We start from the raw sequence: 15,898 nt of genomic DNA, 5'->3' as shown, positions 1-15,898 counted from the left end.
AATGAAGCAAAGGTAACTTTCCAACGCCTCGCATGTATGTTCCTATGGTCAAGTTAGAGCTGGCTCAATGTGATTGACAACTTCATATCTCTAAAAGCACCAACCTCAAAGCATCTCTGCCAAATACCAGTTGCTTTGAAACACAGAGAAAAATCGAGACCAGGATCCTTTAGCTGTCAGAGGCTTATATGGTCACAGTTCTGGAGTATGGTTTCTTACTATGCACTTTGCTAATAGTGCAGGTGATAGTGGTAGAGGTGGTTGCCCGATCATGCAGTGAGAAACACAGGAACACTGATTCTTTTTTACTGTATCCGGCGTTGCTGCTGTAACTTTGGGACAAAATCCTACCTGCCTACAACCATGAACATGTACTCCTAGTTTATTTACCAGATTTTATTTCCAACTAGTCAGAGGTCTTACACTTAATTTAGGACATGTTTAGTAGGTGATTTTAATCATATCTATATAACAAGTAACAAGATATATCCACATCATTTTAGTTTCTGAATGTAAAATAGGATATACATTTCCTAGTTTATGTTGTAACCAAACCAAACCAAACATTTTTGCTTTTTCAGAGGAAATGCAGGAGAAAAAAATGTTATTTCCTAATGTCATGTTTTGCCTGAGGTTTTATGTTAAAATAATTTTGACAGAAATATAGATATAAAATCTGAATTCTGCAACCTTTCTTATGTTCTTAATTTCTAATATTACATCTTTGTTAGTGTAGCTTTTGAATACAGCAAAAATAAAGACTTTGTATAGTGGGATAAAATACTATAAATTTGAATATATTAAGAAAAGATGGGTAGTTCCCGTTATGGCTCAGTGGGTTAAGAACCTGACTAGTATCCATGGGGATATGGGTTCAATCCCTGGCCTTGCTCAGAGGGTTAAGGATCTGGCATTGCTACAAGCTATGGCATAGGTCAAACTGAGGCTCAGATCCCATGTTGCCGTGGCTGGAAACTGTAGCTCAATTCCAGCCCTAGCCTGGGAATTTCCATATGCTGCAAGTGTGACCCCCCCAAAATAAAAGAAAAGAAAGAAAAGATGTAACCTACAGCAATATATAATTTAAATATGATTATATTCAAATTAATAGTGGTTTCCATATTTTAAAAAAACAGCTCTACCAGGTACAATATACTGATGTCTAATTTGTAGATAATTAGTGATACTTTGAGCTATTAATATAAAAGTTATATCTCTTGTTCAGGAATATAAAATTCAATTGTAACAGTGTTCAAAGGAGAAAATAAGTTACATGCAGAGGCACAGCAAAATGATCAGAAGACAGATGCAGGTCTGCTTGTTGGTTTTGCCATTCATGTGAACTTTCTTAGGTTAATTAACCTCTCTGAGCTTCATTCTTTTCCTCTATAAAGTAGGAAGAAAAATATCCACCTGCACAATTGTTATAAGAATTAAGTAAGGCAATATTTATAAAATATTGAGCTTAACTACACACTGAGAAAATGTTGATTCCAATTCCTTTATACTGTATTCCTGACTCCTGTACTGAAATATGTTTATTTTCCTATAAGGATTTAAGTATTCTCTATTCCTTTTTATATTACTTCATGTATTTGTTTCTGATATGTTCTTTCTATAGTATCAAAAAGTGTATGGCTAGAGAAGAAAAGTCATATTCATTAAACAAAATTTCATTTCTAATTTAAGGCCTAACAATGATAATGAGCATTGCATTTGGGTCACCAAATATTTAACCCAAATAGTTTGTTTTGTTACATTATCTTTAAAGGTTAGTTTTTAAATATTGCTTTACTTTATAAATCCTAGAAATAGAAAGCATACTTCATCTTGAATCCTGCAGCATAACCCGATCCTAGCTAACTATTTTTATTAGCCTTGATTTAAGTACTGTGTGTTCATTGTAGATGCATTAGAAAATATGGATTCAAAAAAGAAAAAAATCATAAATCTACAAATCAGAATAACCACAGATTATAATATATATAATGCGATATTTTTACTATTTTATCACTCTAAAATAAGTGATGACGCTCTCTCTCAGCCAAATATACTTCTATAATATAATTATCTTGCTGCATCATATTTAGTTGTTTGCGTGTATTATAATTTAGGCAACAAATCACTATTTTTTAGTATTTAGATTATTCAATTACTTTAATTATAAAAATGCTGCCATTAGTATCCATTTTTATAAAACTATTTCCTTAGTTTGAATTCCGACATTGCCTGAATTCCAACAGATTTAAAATTCATCATAAATTTTCACATGGAGCCTCATAGCTAATTTATTTCTGTGTTCTAAAAAGCCATCTATACAGATCTAATTTATTGTAGCTGGCAGTGCAGACATGCAATTCATAAATTCTTTTTGTGTACTGTCAGTGTTTCATAACACCTATCTTCCAATTAATCCTGCCAAAGTTTTTTTTAAAAAAAATTGTAGTTGTCCCCAAATCAAGTTTTTTCCATCACTCATTTATTTATTTATTCAAACAGTAGTTGAGATTCTAATTAGAGCTAGACATTGAAAATAAAGAGGAATTTAGGTATTCTCCACCCTAAATCATGAATTATAAGATTAGAACCTGATTATAAAGTTGGTTTATGGGAGGGTTCTTGTTAAAGTGGGTTTGCTCCTTTAAATATCATTTTGACCTCTGAACTAAATCCTCAGCACGCTCTTGCTTCTGGGTACTTTCTTGCCCACACTGTATTAGGCATCATGTTCATACCACCAAAGATTTTGCCCGCTTCTTGATTCTATCAGTCTCCTCACCTGGCAGCTCCCAGAAATGCCCCCAACTTCAATGACACTCTAACTGACTTGATTCCACTTTAGGCCAACTTTCACACCTCAGGCCATTAATTCATATTGAGAGATCTCTCAGAATTTTATACACATATTTCAGGACTACTTCTTTCTTGGAACTTAATATTTTACACTTTTATGCTTAGAATTTAAATTCCATTCTCCACTACACATTCACTCCTTCATTTAATCTTTCAAAATGTATTCACCAGATATCTACACTGCACTAGGTGCTGGGTGAACAGCAGGAAAAGAAACTCCCAGGTATAAAGAAGCTCTTGCCTTTGAAGTGTATAGTTTTTAAGGGAGAGGTGTTTTGTTTCTTTCACTCCAGCACTTCCCCCAAGCATTTGTCAACACAGAGACTCATGTATATCTACTATACAATGTCAAATGTCATGAGGTGTATAAGCATATATATATATAAAACCAACAAAGTATAGAAGTTCAGAAGGAAAATCTCTTCTGAATTGTGGGTCATCAAAGGAGAATCTGATAATGAGATGACATTTGAATTTGACATAGAATAGAATTTTTGTTGTTAGAATAGGGAAGAAAGTTCTCATTATCCCTCTAATGAGTAATAGTGAAGAAAACAGAATGAGAACATACTGATTCTACCTCTCACACTTTCTAGTCATAGGTCTTTTTTGGCCTAGTTTTGTCATCTATAAATTGAATGAGTAATATTTCCCTGACATATCGCCAGAGAGTTGGGAGGTCAAACTGAGGTAATTTGAGAATATTTTAAAATTGTACAGCAATATATGAGCATAAAGAACATTTAAATACTCAGTGTTAGTATTTTAGGGGTTAAGATATTAACTCACAGTTTATAATTCTATAAGAAATGCATCTAAAAAATTGATTATCATAGAAAAATATAAAACTGGTTTCAAAATAAGTTCAGCTATTATAATGAAAACAAGTGAATGCCAATTTAGTGTGTTTGGAATTTATAAAGTTATTCAATATATTATATCCCTACTTTCAATAACTGTTGTTAATATATCGAGTACTATGTTAAGTACCTGACATGTATGGTTTCTATTAGGGTCTTAATTTATAAAAGTGACTGAGTGATGACATGGAGAGATCAATGGCAAGAAAGAAAAGCTTAATGTCATTTGTAGTTCCCCTAGAAACCAGAGGCGCAATTAGCTATGCAGGACCACAGGAGGAAAAGCAGCTTTTGAGTTCAGGAAGTAGAAGCAGGAGTGAGTAACAGATTTAGGAAAGTGACCTCATTGGAGTTTCTGTGGGAAAGACAAGAGAAAGCAGTATAAACAGTTTAGGATTGGCTAGTTTTAATAATTTCAGTTCTTTCTTTAGTTGTCTGATACCTGGTCCCAGGATAATTTTCTTCAGGGGTGTTCTTTCTTCAGTTGTCTGATACCTGGTCCCAGGGGTGTTCTTTCTTCAGTTGTCTGATACCTGGTCCCAGGATAATTTTTTTTTTTAGTTTTTAGGGTCACACCTGTGGCATATGGAAGTTCCCATACTAGGGATCAAACTGGAGCTGCAGCTGTAGGCCAGGGCCACAGCCAGAGCAACATGGGGTCCAAGCAGCATCTGTGACCTACAAGGCAATGCTGGATCCTTAACCCACTGAGCAAGGTCAGGGATTGAACCTGTATCCTCATGGATACTAGTTGAGTTCCTAACCTGCTGAGCCACGAAGGGAACTCCCAAGTCCTGGGATATTTAAAACTGACTAGTATTGCCTCCTGGAGAGTATGGGCTAGATAGAAGAGGTATTGTTCTGGATTGGCGAATCTGCATATCAGAATCATGCCCCTCCTTAAGTCCTTTCTATTTCTAAGAATTGTCAAGCCCAGGGAGGGGTACTCACTCTCCAGCTAGAATTGTTTAAGATGTCAAAACATGATATAATACGATGTATCATACCACCATCATGTTTGTTGAAACTTTATGCCCATTGATTAGTAGCTCCTATTTTCCAATAAGCTCTAGAGATCTCCTGACAACATGGTTAATTATAATATAATATAATGTATTGCACACTTAAAAGTATGTTAAGAGAGTCATGTTAAGTGTTCCTACTAATAAATAAATAACTTTAAAAAAAAACTCATTGCAACCCAGTAAATAGACTCTATATTCTCCCTATTTAACAAACAAGTATATTAGAGAAATTATGTGACTTGCTTAACATCACATGATTTGTAAGTGAAAGAATATAGATTTAAATACAAAATTCTACATCCCAGGAACCTGGAGTTCTTCTTGTGGCTCAGCCATAACAAATCTGACTAGTATCCATGAGGATGTGGGTTCAATTCCTGGCTCTCTCAGTGGGTTAAGAATCCAGATTTGCTTCAAGCTGTGGTGGAGGTTGCAGACATGACTCAGATCTGGCATTGCTGTGGCTATGGCGTAGGCCAGCAGCTGCAGCTCCCATTAGACCCCTAGCCTGGGAACTTCCATATGCTGCTGGTATAGCTCTAAAAAGACAAATATATAAATGAACAAACAAACCCCAGCAACCTATAACCACAAAAGTACATCTACAAAGGATACTTTAATAGCTATTTCCCGTTTTTTAAGAGCTCAGGTGATAATGATGTTGGTGATGATTATAAACTTAGAATCCATGTTGACTTTAGTATTGCACTCCAGAAGAGTTAACATCTTACCCAAGATCACACATGGTTTTGGTAACCTATTACTACATAACAAAATATCCTTAAACTTTGTGACTTGAAACAATGGTTTTATTTTATTTATGCTTTTTGAGGTCACGAATTCAAGAAGAGCCTGACTGGATGTTTTGTCTCTGAAACTTTCTTCCTCCATGGTCTGTGCACATGGCTCAGGCTTCTCACAACATGGTGGTCTCAGAGTTTTTGCATTCCTTGATTGGCAGCTGAGTTCCAAAAGACAGTAAGCAGGGATGCCTGGCCAGTTAAGGGATTTGCCTGAAAGTGATAGATCATCACTTCCACCATACCCTATAAGACCTGCCCAGATTCAGGAACTGGAGAAGTGGACAAAAGTGCCTTTTGGTGGGTTTTTACAAAGTATATAGTGGGAGTTACTACTATAGCTATTTTTCAGAAATACAGTCTGCTTCACTTATTTAATCAGTAACTAAGCTCAGATAACTAATACTAAAGATCAAAGTCTTAGTTTTTGCATTATACTAAAATTGATAGCCTAGCAGAACAATGATGACTGGACCTCTTTTTTAAAAATTCAGATTGAGGGAGTTTGTCATTGTGGCTCAGTGGTAACAAACCTGACTAATATCCATGAGGATGTGAGGTTGATCCCTGGCCTTGCTCAGTGGGTTAAGGATCTGGCCTTGCCATGAGCTGTGATATAGGTCATAGACAGGAATTGGATCCTGCACTGCTGTGGCTGTGGCATAGGCTGACAGTTGCAGCTCCAGTTTTACCCCAGGCTCAAATGCCACAGGTGCAGCCATAAAAAGCAAAAAAAAAAAAAAAAATTAGGAATGACATACACCACTGTAAATGAATTGACATTTGACATCTGCATTAACCTCCCTAAGATGATGACAGCAAAGTTCCTGATCCATTGAGTCAACCAAATTTATATTACTTCTTAACTGAAGTCCTTACCTTATGATTCTACCATCTCAATGGGGCATAAGCCTAGTGGATTCAGTACTCCTGAAGGCAGGACAGATACATCTCAAGGTTCTGAGGCTGCCTGGAAATGGCATTGCTTTAATCTTTAGGTTACAGTCCATTTGATAGCATCCCAGGTCTTAGTCAAATCCTAGCACTTGCTTCTGAAAGTGGAGTTTTCTATATATAAACAAACTCCCTGTCACCTGATTAAAAGTTGGACAATATAACTGGAACAAACTTTACAAATTCCCTACTTTATATATGCTAAGCAATTTCAATTTATACCTCAAAACATAAACACTATTTATTTGAGGATTTTTGCATCTGTGTTCATCAATGGTCTTGGCCCATAATTTTTCTTTTTTTTTTTTTTTTTTTTTTGTAGTATCCTTGTCTGGTTTTGGAATCACTGATGAGCACTGATGCAAAATCCTCAACTAAATACTAGAAAACTGAATCCAAATATATATTAAAAGGATCATACACCATGATCAGGTGGGATTTATCCCAGGGGTGCAAGGATTCTTCAACATCCACAAATCAGTGTGATACACCACATGAACAAACTGAAAAATAAAAATCATATGATCCTCTCAATAGATGTAGAAAAGTCTTTGACAAAATTCCACACTCATTTTTGATAAAACTCTCCAGAAAGCAGGCATAAAGGGAACCTATCTCAACATAATAAAAGCCATCTATGAAAAACCCACAGCTAACATCTTTCTCAATGGTGAAAAATTGAAAACATTTCCACTAAGATCAGGAACAAGATCATGATGTCCAATTTCACCACTATTATTCAACGTAGTTTTGAAAGTCCTAGCCATGGAAGTCAGAGAAGAAAAATAAATAAAAGGAATCCAAATTGGAAAAGAAGTAAAACTATCACAGTTTGCATATGACACGATACTGTACCTAGAAAACTCTAAAGACAGTACCAAAAAAACGTTAGAACTCATCAGTGAATTTGGCAAAGTTGCAGGATACAAAATTAATACACAGAAATTGATTGCATTTCCAAATACTAACAATGAAAGATCAGAAAGAGAAATCAGAGGAACCATCACATTTACTGCCAAGACCAGCTCAGCAGGATGGGGCTGAAGAACAGGTGCTATGGAACTTAAGGAAAAAAAGTTAACATAAAACAAGACACAGAGACATTTATCTTAAGTAAAGGTGAGAACTGGGGGACTCAAGGTCTCAGGGACCAAGAGCCCTGCCTCAAGAAACCACACTGCTTTTATTGTGCTCAAGGGAAAAGGGGGTTGTAGGTGCAGGATATAGGGTTTTTTTTTATTATTTTATAAGTTCTTTTACTATTTTAAAAGTCACTTGGCTGGTAGATGGTTAAACTTTTACTCTAAACTTTAGGCATTTAAGAATCATTTGCATTTGAGTTAGCTATCTATGCATAGCATTTCAGAGAATCCTCAAGTCATTTACCATCACCGTGACTGTTTCTCAAGCAAGAAGACGGGACAAAGTAAGGACGGACAAGATGGAGTTTTCAGCAAAGAGCCTAAGAAAATATTATAAAAACATGTCTCGCAACAATTTACCATTGCGCCAAAAAGAATAAAATACCTAAGAATAAAATACCTAGGAATATACCTACGTAAAGAAACAAAGAGCTATATTCTGAAAACAATGACATTGATAAAATAAATCAAAGACAAACAGACAAAAAGATATATAATCCTTTTGGACTAAAAATTAATATCATCAAAGTTACTATACTACCCAAGGCAACCTACAGATTCAACGCAATCCCTATCAAATTACCAAGGACATTCTTCACAGAACTAGAACAGAATATTTTAAAATTTGTATGACAGCACAAGAGACCCCAAATAGCCAAAGCAATATTGACAAAGAAAAAAGGAAACAGAAAAATCAAGTTCCCTGGCTTCAGACAATACAACAATGCTACAGTTATCAAAACAGTATGGTACTAACACAGAAACTGAAATATGGATCAATGGAACAAGACAGAAAGCCCATAAATTAACCCAAGCACCTATGATCAACTAATATATGACAAAGGAGGCAAGAACATACAGTGGAAGAGAGAGTCTCTTCAATAAATGGTACTGGGAAAACTGACAGCTACATGTAAAAAAATGAAATTAGAACACTCTCTAACACCATACATTAAAAATAAACTCATAATGGATTAAAGACCTAAATATAAGGCCAAACACTATAGACCTCCTAGAGGAAAACATAGGCAGAACACTTTTTGACCTAAATCACAGCAACGTCTTATTTGTTCCACCTCCTAGAATAATGACAATAAAAACAAAGACAAACCCATGGAACCTAAATAAACTTAAAAGCTTTTGCACAGCAGAGGAAACCATTTAAAAATGAAAAGACAATGAGAGAAAATCTTCACAAAGGATGCAACACAGAGAGGCCTAATCTCCAAAATATAGAAACAACTCTTACAACTCAACAACAACAAAAAAACAACCCAATTGAAAAAAGGACAGAAGACCTAAAAAGAGATTTCTCTGAAGAAGACATATGGATGGACAATAGGCACATGAAAAAATGCTCAATACCACCAATTATTAGAGACATGCAAATCAAAACTACAATGGAGTACCACTCAACACCAGTAAGAATGACCATCATTAACAAAACAACAAATAATAAATGCTGGAGAGGGAGGGGAAAAAAGGGTACCCTCCTTCACCATTGTGGTAATATAAATTGTTACAACCACTATGGAAAACAGTATGGAGGTACTTCAGAAAACTAAATATAGGACTACAATATGATTCAAGAATCCCATTCCTGGGCATATATCTAGATAAAACATTCGATCAAAAAATACATGCACCCCTATGTTTATTGTAGTACCATTCACAACAGCCAAGACATGGAAACAACCCAAATGTCAATCAACAGATGGAATAAGAAGTAATGATACATATATGTAATGAAATACTATTCAGCCATAAAAAGACAAAAAAAATGCCATTTGCGCTAACATGGATGGAACTAGAGATTTCCTACACTAAGTGAAGTAAGCCAAAAAGAAAAAGGTAAATACCATATGATATCATTTATTTGTGGAATCTAAAATATGGCACGGACAATCCTACCAAGAAAACAGAAACAGATCACAGCCAAGGAGAGCAGCTTGTGGTTCCCAGGGGGGAGGGAGGAGGTGTGGGATGGACAGGAAGTTTGGGATTTTTGGATGCAATGGATGGGCAATGGGGCCCTACTATATAGCACAGGGAATTGTGTGTGATTGCATCACTTTGATGTACAACAGAAATTAAAGAAACATTGTAAATCAACTATACCTTAATAAAAAAAATTTAAAAAACAAAAAAAATATAAAAAGTATTTATTTTGAAATTCACATTTTTGAACTTGTACATTCTTGTAAATAGGTATGTGTTGTTGTTTGTACAACAAGGACATAATAAAAGATATTATTTCAGAAAAAGATAAACCAGTGTTTCCAGGATAGAAAAAATACAGCTTTTCAGAGTTGTTTTTTATCCTAGAGTTTATATCCCAGAATTAAAAAATATATATATAGTTCAAAAATAAGGAAGGAGATGAAGCAGTTTAGAAAGGCAAAAATTAATAAAATGTTTTTATTTAATAGGGAAGATATAGGTAAATGAGAAATGAGTTTATAATGATTTATAAATTTTAAATTGGTATATTTTAAAAATAAAGTTTATACATTAGTAGCAGAGATGGTGTTCAAAACTAAACTTTTTGACTCCCGTCATAAGCTAAGTAGAAACGTAAACTGTAATTATATAGTGTATTTAACTCAATATTTAGAAATACTTGAATACCGTATTTTAGGTTTGCATAGATTTTTTTCAAGAATGTATTTATTTCCATCTATTTATGAAGGTTGTATTTGATAAGATTTTTCAATGTTCTTTTCCTGTTACATTAAACTTGCTTTATCTGATCATAGATTTTTAAGTTGCTGGCTTAAAATTTTATACTTGATATAGAGATAGATATTTGATTCATAAGTAGGATGAGAAAAGTGTCTGAAATAACATTAAGGTACTAACTACTGATGTAGACATTCCCAAATTGTTAGATTATAGTTAGACCAGAAGATGGCATAAGAGCTATAGCAATAGAAAATCACATACAACAGACCACTGATTACTTAAAGATTGCAATGTAAACCAGTATGTGTGTTATATAATTCACTTTTTTGTCCAACAAAAGGAAGCATTTTTTCCCTGTAAAAATTTCCACTTCCTTTTAAATTACTTAATAATTATAGAAAAATATAACACAAACTCACACACGCACACCAAAATTAAAATCACTCAAATCTCACAATCCAGAAAAAACTATCACCAACTCCTTACACAGGCGGAGGGCCAATATGCATGATCAGAGGACTAGGTTTAATGCCCAGGGGTCCAAATTCCATATCTTCAGGACAATGTCTAGAATGAACCAGTTGTATGCCTAGAAAGGCAAGAGTCATATCTAGAAGACCTAAATCGATCTAGAAAAATACAGATTTCATACATTGAGTTAATGTCCTATTTCCACGTCAAGGATCATATTCCATTCTTGCTGAGAATATTCCACACGTGGAGTAACAGATTCCAAAGTTCTGGGGCCAGGTTCCATTCTTGGAGACTGAGATTCCAAACCTAGAGAGGCAGGTTCTGAGCCCAGAAGATCAGCCTCCATGTTTTAAAGTGACATGTAAAGGGATTTGTTTACTGGATTTGGGGCTGATCAAGGAAAAAGGTATGACCACAAGAGCTCTATTAATAACACATAACAAGCTTTATTGTGCAGTATTTGGACAGGGTCACTTGAAGGGAAAACTTCCTCACATCATGAGTCGGTTCAGAGGATTATTGTAAGTGGGCTACCATATAGAACAGGACGAATTCAAGAGAACTTGTGGGGTAGAGGGAGATAGAAGTTGGAGCCTATGTGTCTGTGACATCACTCTATAGCATGGTGGGAATCTCTTGGGTCAGAGAGCACCAAAGTAACAGCAATTTGGATCTTAATAACCTCTCTTTTCAATGGTCAGGAGATACCAAGTTATTTCACAAAGTATCAAAGTAAGCAGGCTCTAAATTTGGCTTGTTTGGGTTATTTTAAAAATAATTTTATATATAAAAATGTAAATGTGCTGTCACTGGGCTTTTGAGCTAACATTTTTCAGCCTGCAGTGAAGAAATAGGCAAGTTAGGGGCTAATACACAAAGGACATCTTTGTCTTATTATATGGCACAACATCTATAACTGAAGTGCAGGTCATGCATCTGGATTGCCTGTTTTCACATTTGTAAGACAATGTTCCATTTTTGAAGAGGGAGATTCTGGACCTGGAGTGCCAGTTTCCTTGCTTATAATGCCAGAATCCATATCTAGTATGACCTAGTAAGACTCAACTTATTATATATGGAGTGCCAAGTCCACACTTTTAAGTTCATGTTACATGTTTAGAGATTGAGTTTCCACACAGTATGCCCTATTTCATATATGTAGGATCCTGTAACATGGATGGAATTTGAGACTCCCCACTGCAAGTGCCAGTTTCCATGTTTTTAGGGTTCCACATTGGAGACTGAGAATATGTGACGTACGTAGAATGTCATGTTCAATGCCTGGAGGGGCACAGGTTTATTACTTAACTAATTATTTTCTGTTGAAGTATACTTGACCTACAACACTATGTTAGTTCTATGTGCAAGATACAGTGATTTAATATTTCTATGTTACAAAAGATGATTATGGTAAGTCTAGTTACCAGCTGTCACTACACAATGTTATTACATTATTATTGACTATTCCTATGCCGCACATTTCACCACCATGACTCATTTATTTTGCAGCTGAAGTTTGTACATCCTAATCTTCATCACTTGTTTCTTTCCTCTGTCTACCCCACTTTCTTCTGTTTACCTCTGTTCATTCTCTGCATCTATAACCCTGTCTCTAATTTGTTATGTTTATTCGTTTTATTTTTTAGATTCCACATAGTGAAATCACAGTGTTTGTCTTTCTCTGCCTGACTCATTTCTTTCTTTATTATTTTTTTGTACTTTCTTTTACTGATAAACATTTAAACAGTTTACAAAATATTCTATTGAAACTTAAATTTACAGAAATTCCCACTGTGGTGAAGCAGAAACGAACCTGCCTCAGAAACATGAGGTTGTGGGTTCGATCCCTGGCCTCCCTCAGTGGGTTAAGGGTCCCGCGTTGCCAGAGCTGTGGTATAAGTTGCAGATATGGCTCAGATCTGGCATTGCTGTGGCTGTAGCTCCGATTCAACCCCTAACCTGGGAACCTCCATGTAAATTATATATATAATTTTATATATAAAATTATTTTTAAAATAACCCAAACAAGCCAAATTTAGAGCCTGCTTGCTTTGATACTTAGGGTGTGGCCCTAAAAAAGAAAAAAAAAAGAAACTTAAATTTACAGAAATTTTATTGTATAGAAATTTCTATAATAATTTCTGTAGAATGTATCCGTATTGAGTGAAAAAGGAAACACTAAAATGTCAATAGAATGTGTAAATCACACCCCATTCACAATTGTCTTATTTTTATTCATATAATATTTTGCATTATTAAATAGTATGTCTATTGTAAACAGTCCCAAATTCTTTTTTTAAAAAAAATTTATTGTAATTTACAATGAGTGTCAATTTCTGCTGTGCAGCAAAGTGACTCAATCATAATATAAAAAGAAAAACAATTTTTCTCATATTATCTAACTTCCATCATGTTCTATCACAAGTGATTGGATACAGTTCCACGTGCTATATAGCAGGACTTCATTGCCTATCCGTCCTAAATGTAATAGTTTGCATCTATTAACCCCAAACTCTCAGTCCATTTCACTCCCTCCCCTTCCCCCTTGGCATCCACAAGTCTGCTCTTCATGACTGTGAGTCTGTTTCTGTTATGCAGACAGGTTCGTCTGTGCCATATTTTAGATTCCACATATAAGTGATATCATATGGTGTTTGTCCTTACTTAGTATGAGAATCTCTAGTTGCATCCATGTTGCTGCAAATAGCATTATTTCATCCATTTATGGCTGAGTAGACTTATTTCACTTAGCGTAATACACTCCCTTTCATCCATGTTGTCACAAAAAACAAAAGTTCATTTCTTTTTATGGTTAAGCAATATCCAATTATATATTTCATATATATGTGTGTGTGTGTGTGTGTGTGTGTGTGTGTGTGTGTGTGTGTGTGTAATTTCTACTACTCTATTCTGGTTCCCTGATCCATTCCTCTCTGTCATCTACAGTTGATTTCTTCTAGTGTATTTTTATTTCATTTATTGTATTTTTCACCTCTGTTTGATTCTTCTTCATATTTTCAAATTCTTTGTTAAAATTCTCACTGTGCTCATCCATTCTTTTCCTTAGTCCTTTGAGCACCTTTATGATTAGTACCTTGAACTTTTTATTGTGTGGATTGCTTATGTCCTCTTCATTTAGTTCTTGTCTGAGGTTTTGTCTTTTTTTTTTTTTTTTTAGGCCTGGTTAGTACTTGGATGGTAGATTGTCTTATTCCTTTGTTTGTTTCTGTCCTCATTTTGTCTAGTTCTCCTATGTTTATTTCTATGTATTAGGTAGGTTGGTTATGTTTCTTAAACTTGGAGAAGTGGCTTTATGCAGGAGATGCCCTATGGGGCCCAGCAGCACAGTCTTCCCTGGAGTGTGTCACATTAAGGCAGTTAGATTTGTCATATTAAGACAATGTTCAGTGCTTGAGGATTGGCATATCAGAATTGGTGCTTGTAAGGCTGAGTTTCTTTCTTAGAGATTGAAATTTCACATATGCAGTGTTATATTTCATGTTTGTAGGGTCAGGTTTTATGCTTGGAGACAGAGTTTCCACCCACAGGATCCCACGTTCCTTACTTATACAGCTAATATCCATCCCTAAAAATTGAAATTCTATGTGGGAATTGTCAGGTTCCAGGCTTATAGGGTTGGGTTCTTTGCCTGGAGATTGAGACCCCACATATTGTGTGTTAGGTCACTTAAGAAATACAGTTCCATGACTTGACAAGCTGAGTCTATGATTAAAATGAGGTTCCAGGTCTGGAATGTGAGGCCAAATTCCAAATCAACAGATTGAAATTCTAACATAAGGCACCATATTCCATGGTGGATTTTGTTTCTCCTTACAGGGAATGAATGTCCATGACTTCATTTTTCTGGTTTTGGACACTGAGGTTTCACACATATAGAACCAGGTTTTCTGCTTGCAGTTCCAGGTTTCACGCTCTGAGATTAAAATATCACATGTGTAATGCAGTTTCCATGCTTGCAGTTTCAGGTTTATGCTTAAAGATGGATATTTCAAATGTGGAGTTCCAGGTCAAATGTTTTTAGAGCTGAGTTCCGTGCACAGAGATTGAAATTCCACAAATGGAGGGTCAGATTCCATACTCTGAGACTGAGATTCCATATGTAGTGTGCCAGATATGATGACTGGAAATCTATGTTTAATATTTGGTAGTGTTGACCAAAAAAAAAAAATTCATACCTGAAAGTTCAGAGCTGTGTTTTAGTCAGTGGACAAATCTGAGGACTTAAGCCTTGGACAAAGCATCTCAGTAACTCTGACTGAGAGAGTGCTTTGAAGAGGAAAAATGAGTCAGGATATATAAGAGTTTTTTCAAAAAAGATCAGGTACCTGGAACATCAAAAGATTACTGTTAATAAAAAAAAATCAGATATCTGAAGTTAAGGAATTTAGTGCTTCTCTGTGTGTGGAAAGTTGGAGGGACCTGGGTTCACTGAAATCATTCCCTTGATAGGCGTCTCAGTTATCTGGGCCCATCCTATATTTCTCATTCTGAGTCTAGGGTGGCTGCAGTAGTTGACTGCTATGTGATGGGCATCCTGGTCCATCCTGAATTACCTCAAGGCTCACCATCAGGGAGGCTATAACATGCTGGCTCTGTTTACTGATATAGTAGGCAATATCTTTTCATTCACAGTAGAGCCAAGATCTGTGATTAAATAGTAGTTCCCATGACTGGAGTTTCAGATTACACACATACCAAGTCATGTTCCATTCCTGTAGTTTGAGATACCACACACTGAAATCCTGTTTCCCTGTTTGAAGAATTATGTTCACCACAGAGCATGGAAGTTCCATACTTGATGTGTCAAGTGTTTAGAGATTGATATTCTATGTCAACAGGTAGCTAGTAACTTTCTATGCTTAGATGCCATAATCTACACTTCTGTGGCCACATTCTTTATCTGGAGATTTAAAATCCACACATGGAATACCAGTTACCATCATTGTTGTTCTATATTCTATATGTAAATTTTATATTCCACACATAGTGAGAAAGAGTCCATGCTCATAGATAGGTCAGTATTCCATCTAAAGACCCAAATTTTTAGAATCCATTTGATTAATACTAAGTTTCATGCTTGGAGACAA

Source organism: Sus scrofa, chromosome 4 (genome assembly GCF_054392235.1).
Source record: "Sus scrofa isolate SSC_HxYL_T2T_F1_AM1 chromosome 4, Sscrofa_HxYL_maternal_Yorkshire_Landrace_v2.0, whole genome shotgun sequence".
NCBI classification, from domain to species: Eukaryota; Metazoa; Chordata; class Mammalia; order Artiodactyla; family Suidae; genus Sus; species Sus scrofa.
Note: the sequence above shows the minus strand (reverse complement) of the source record.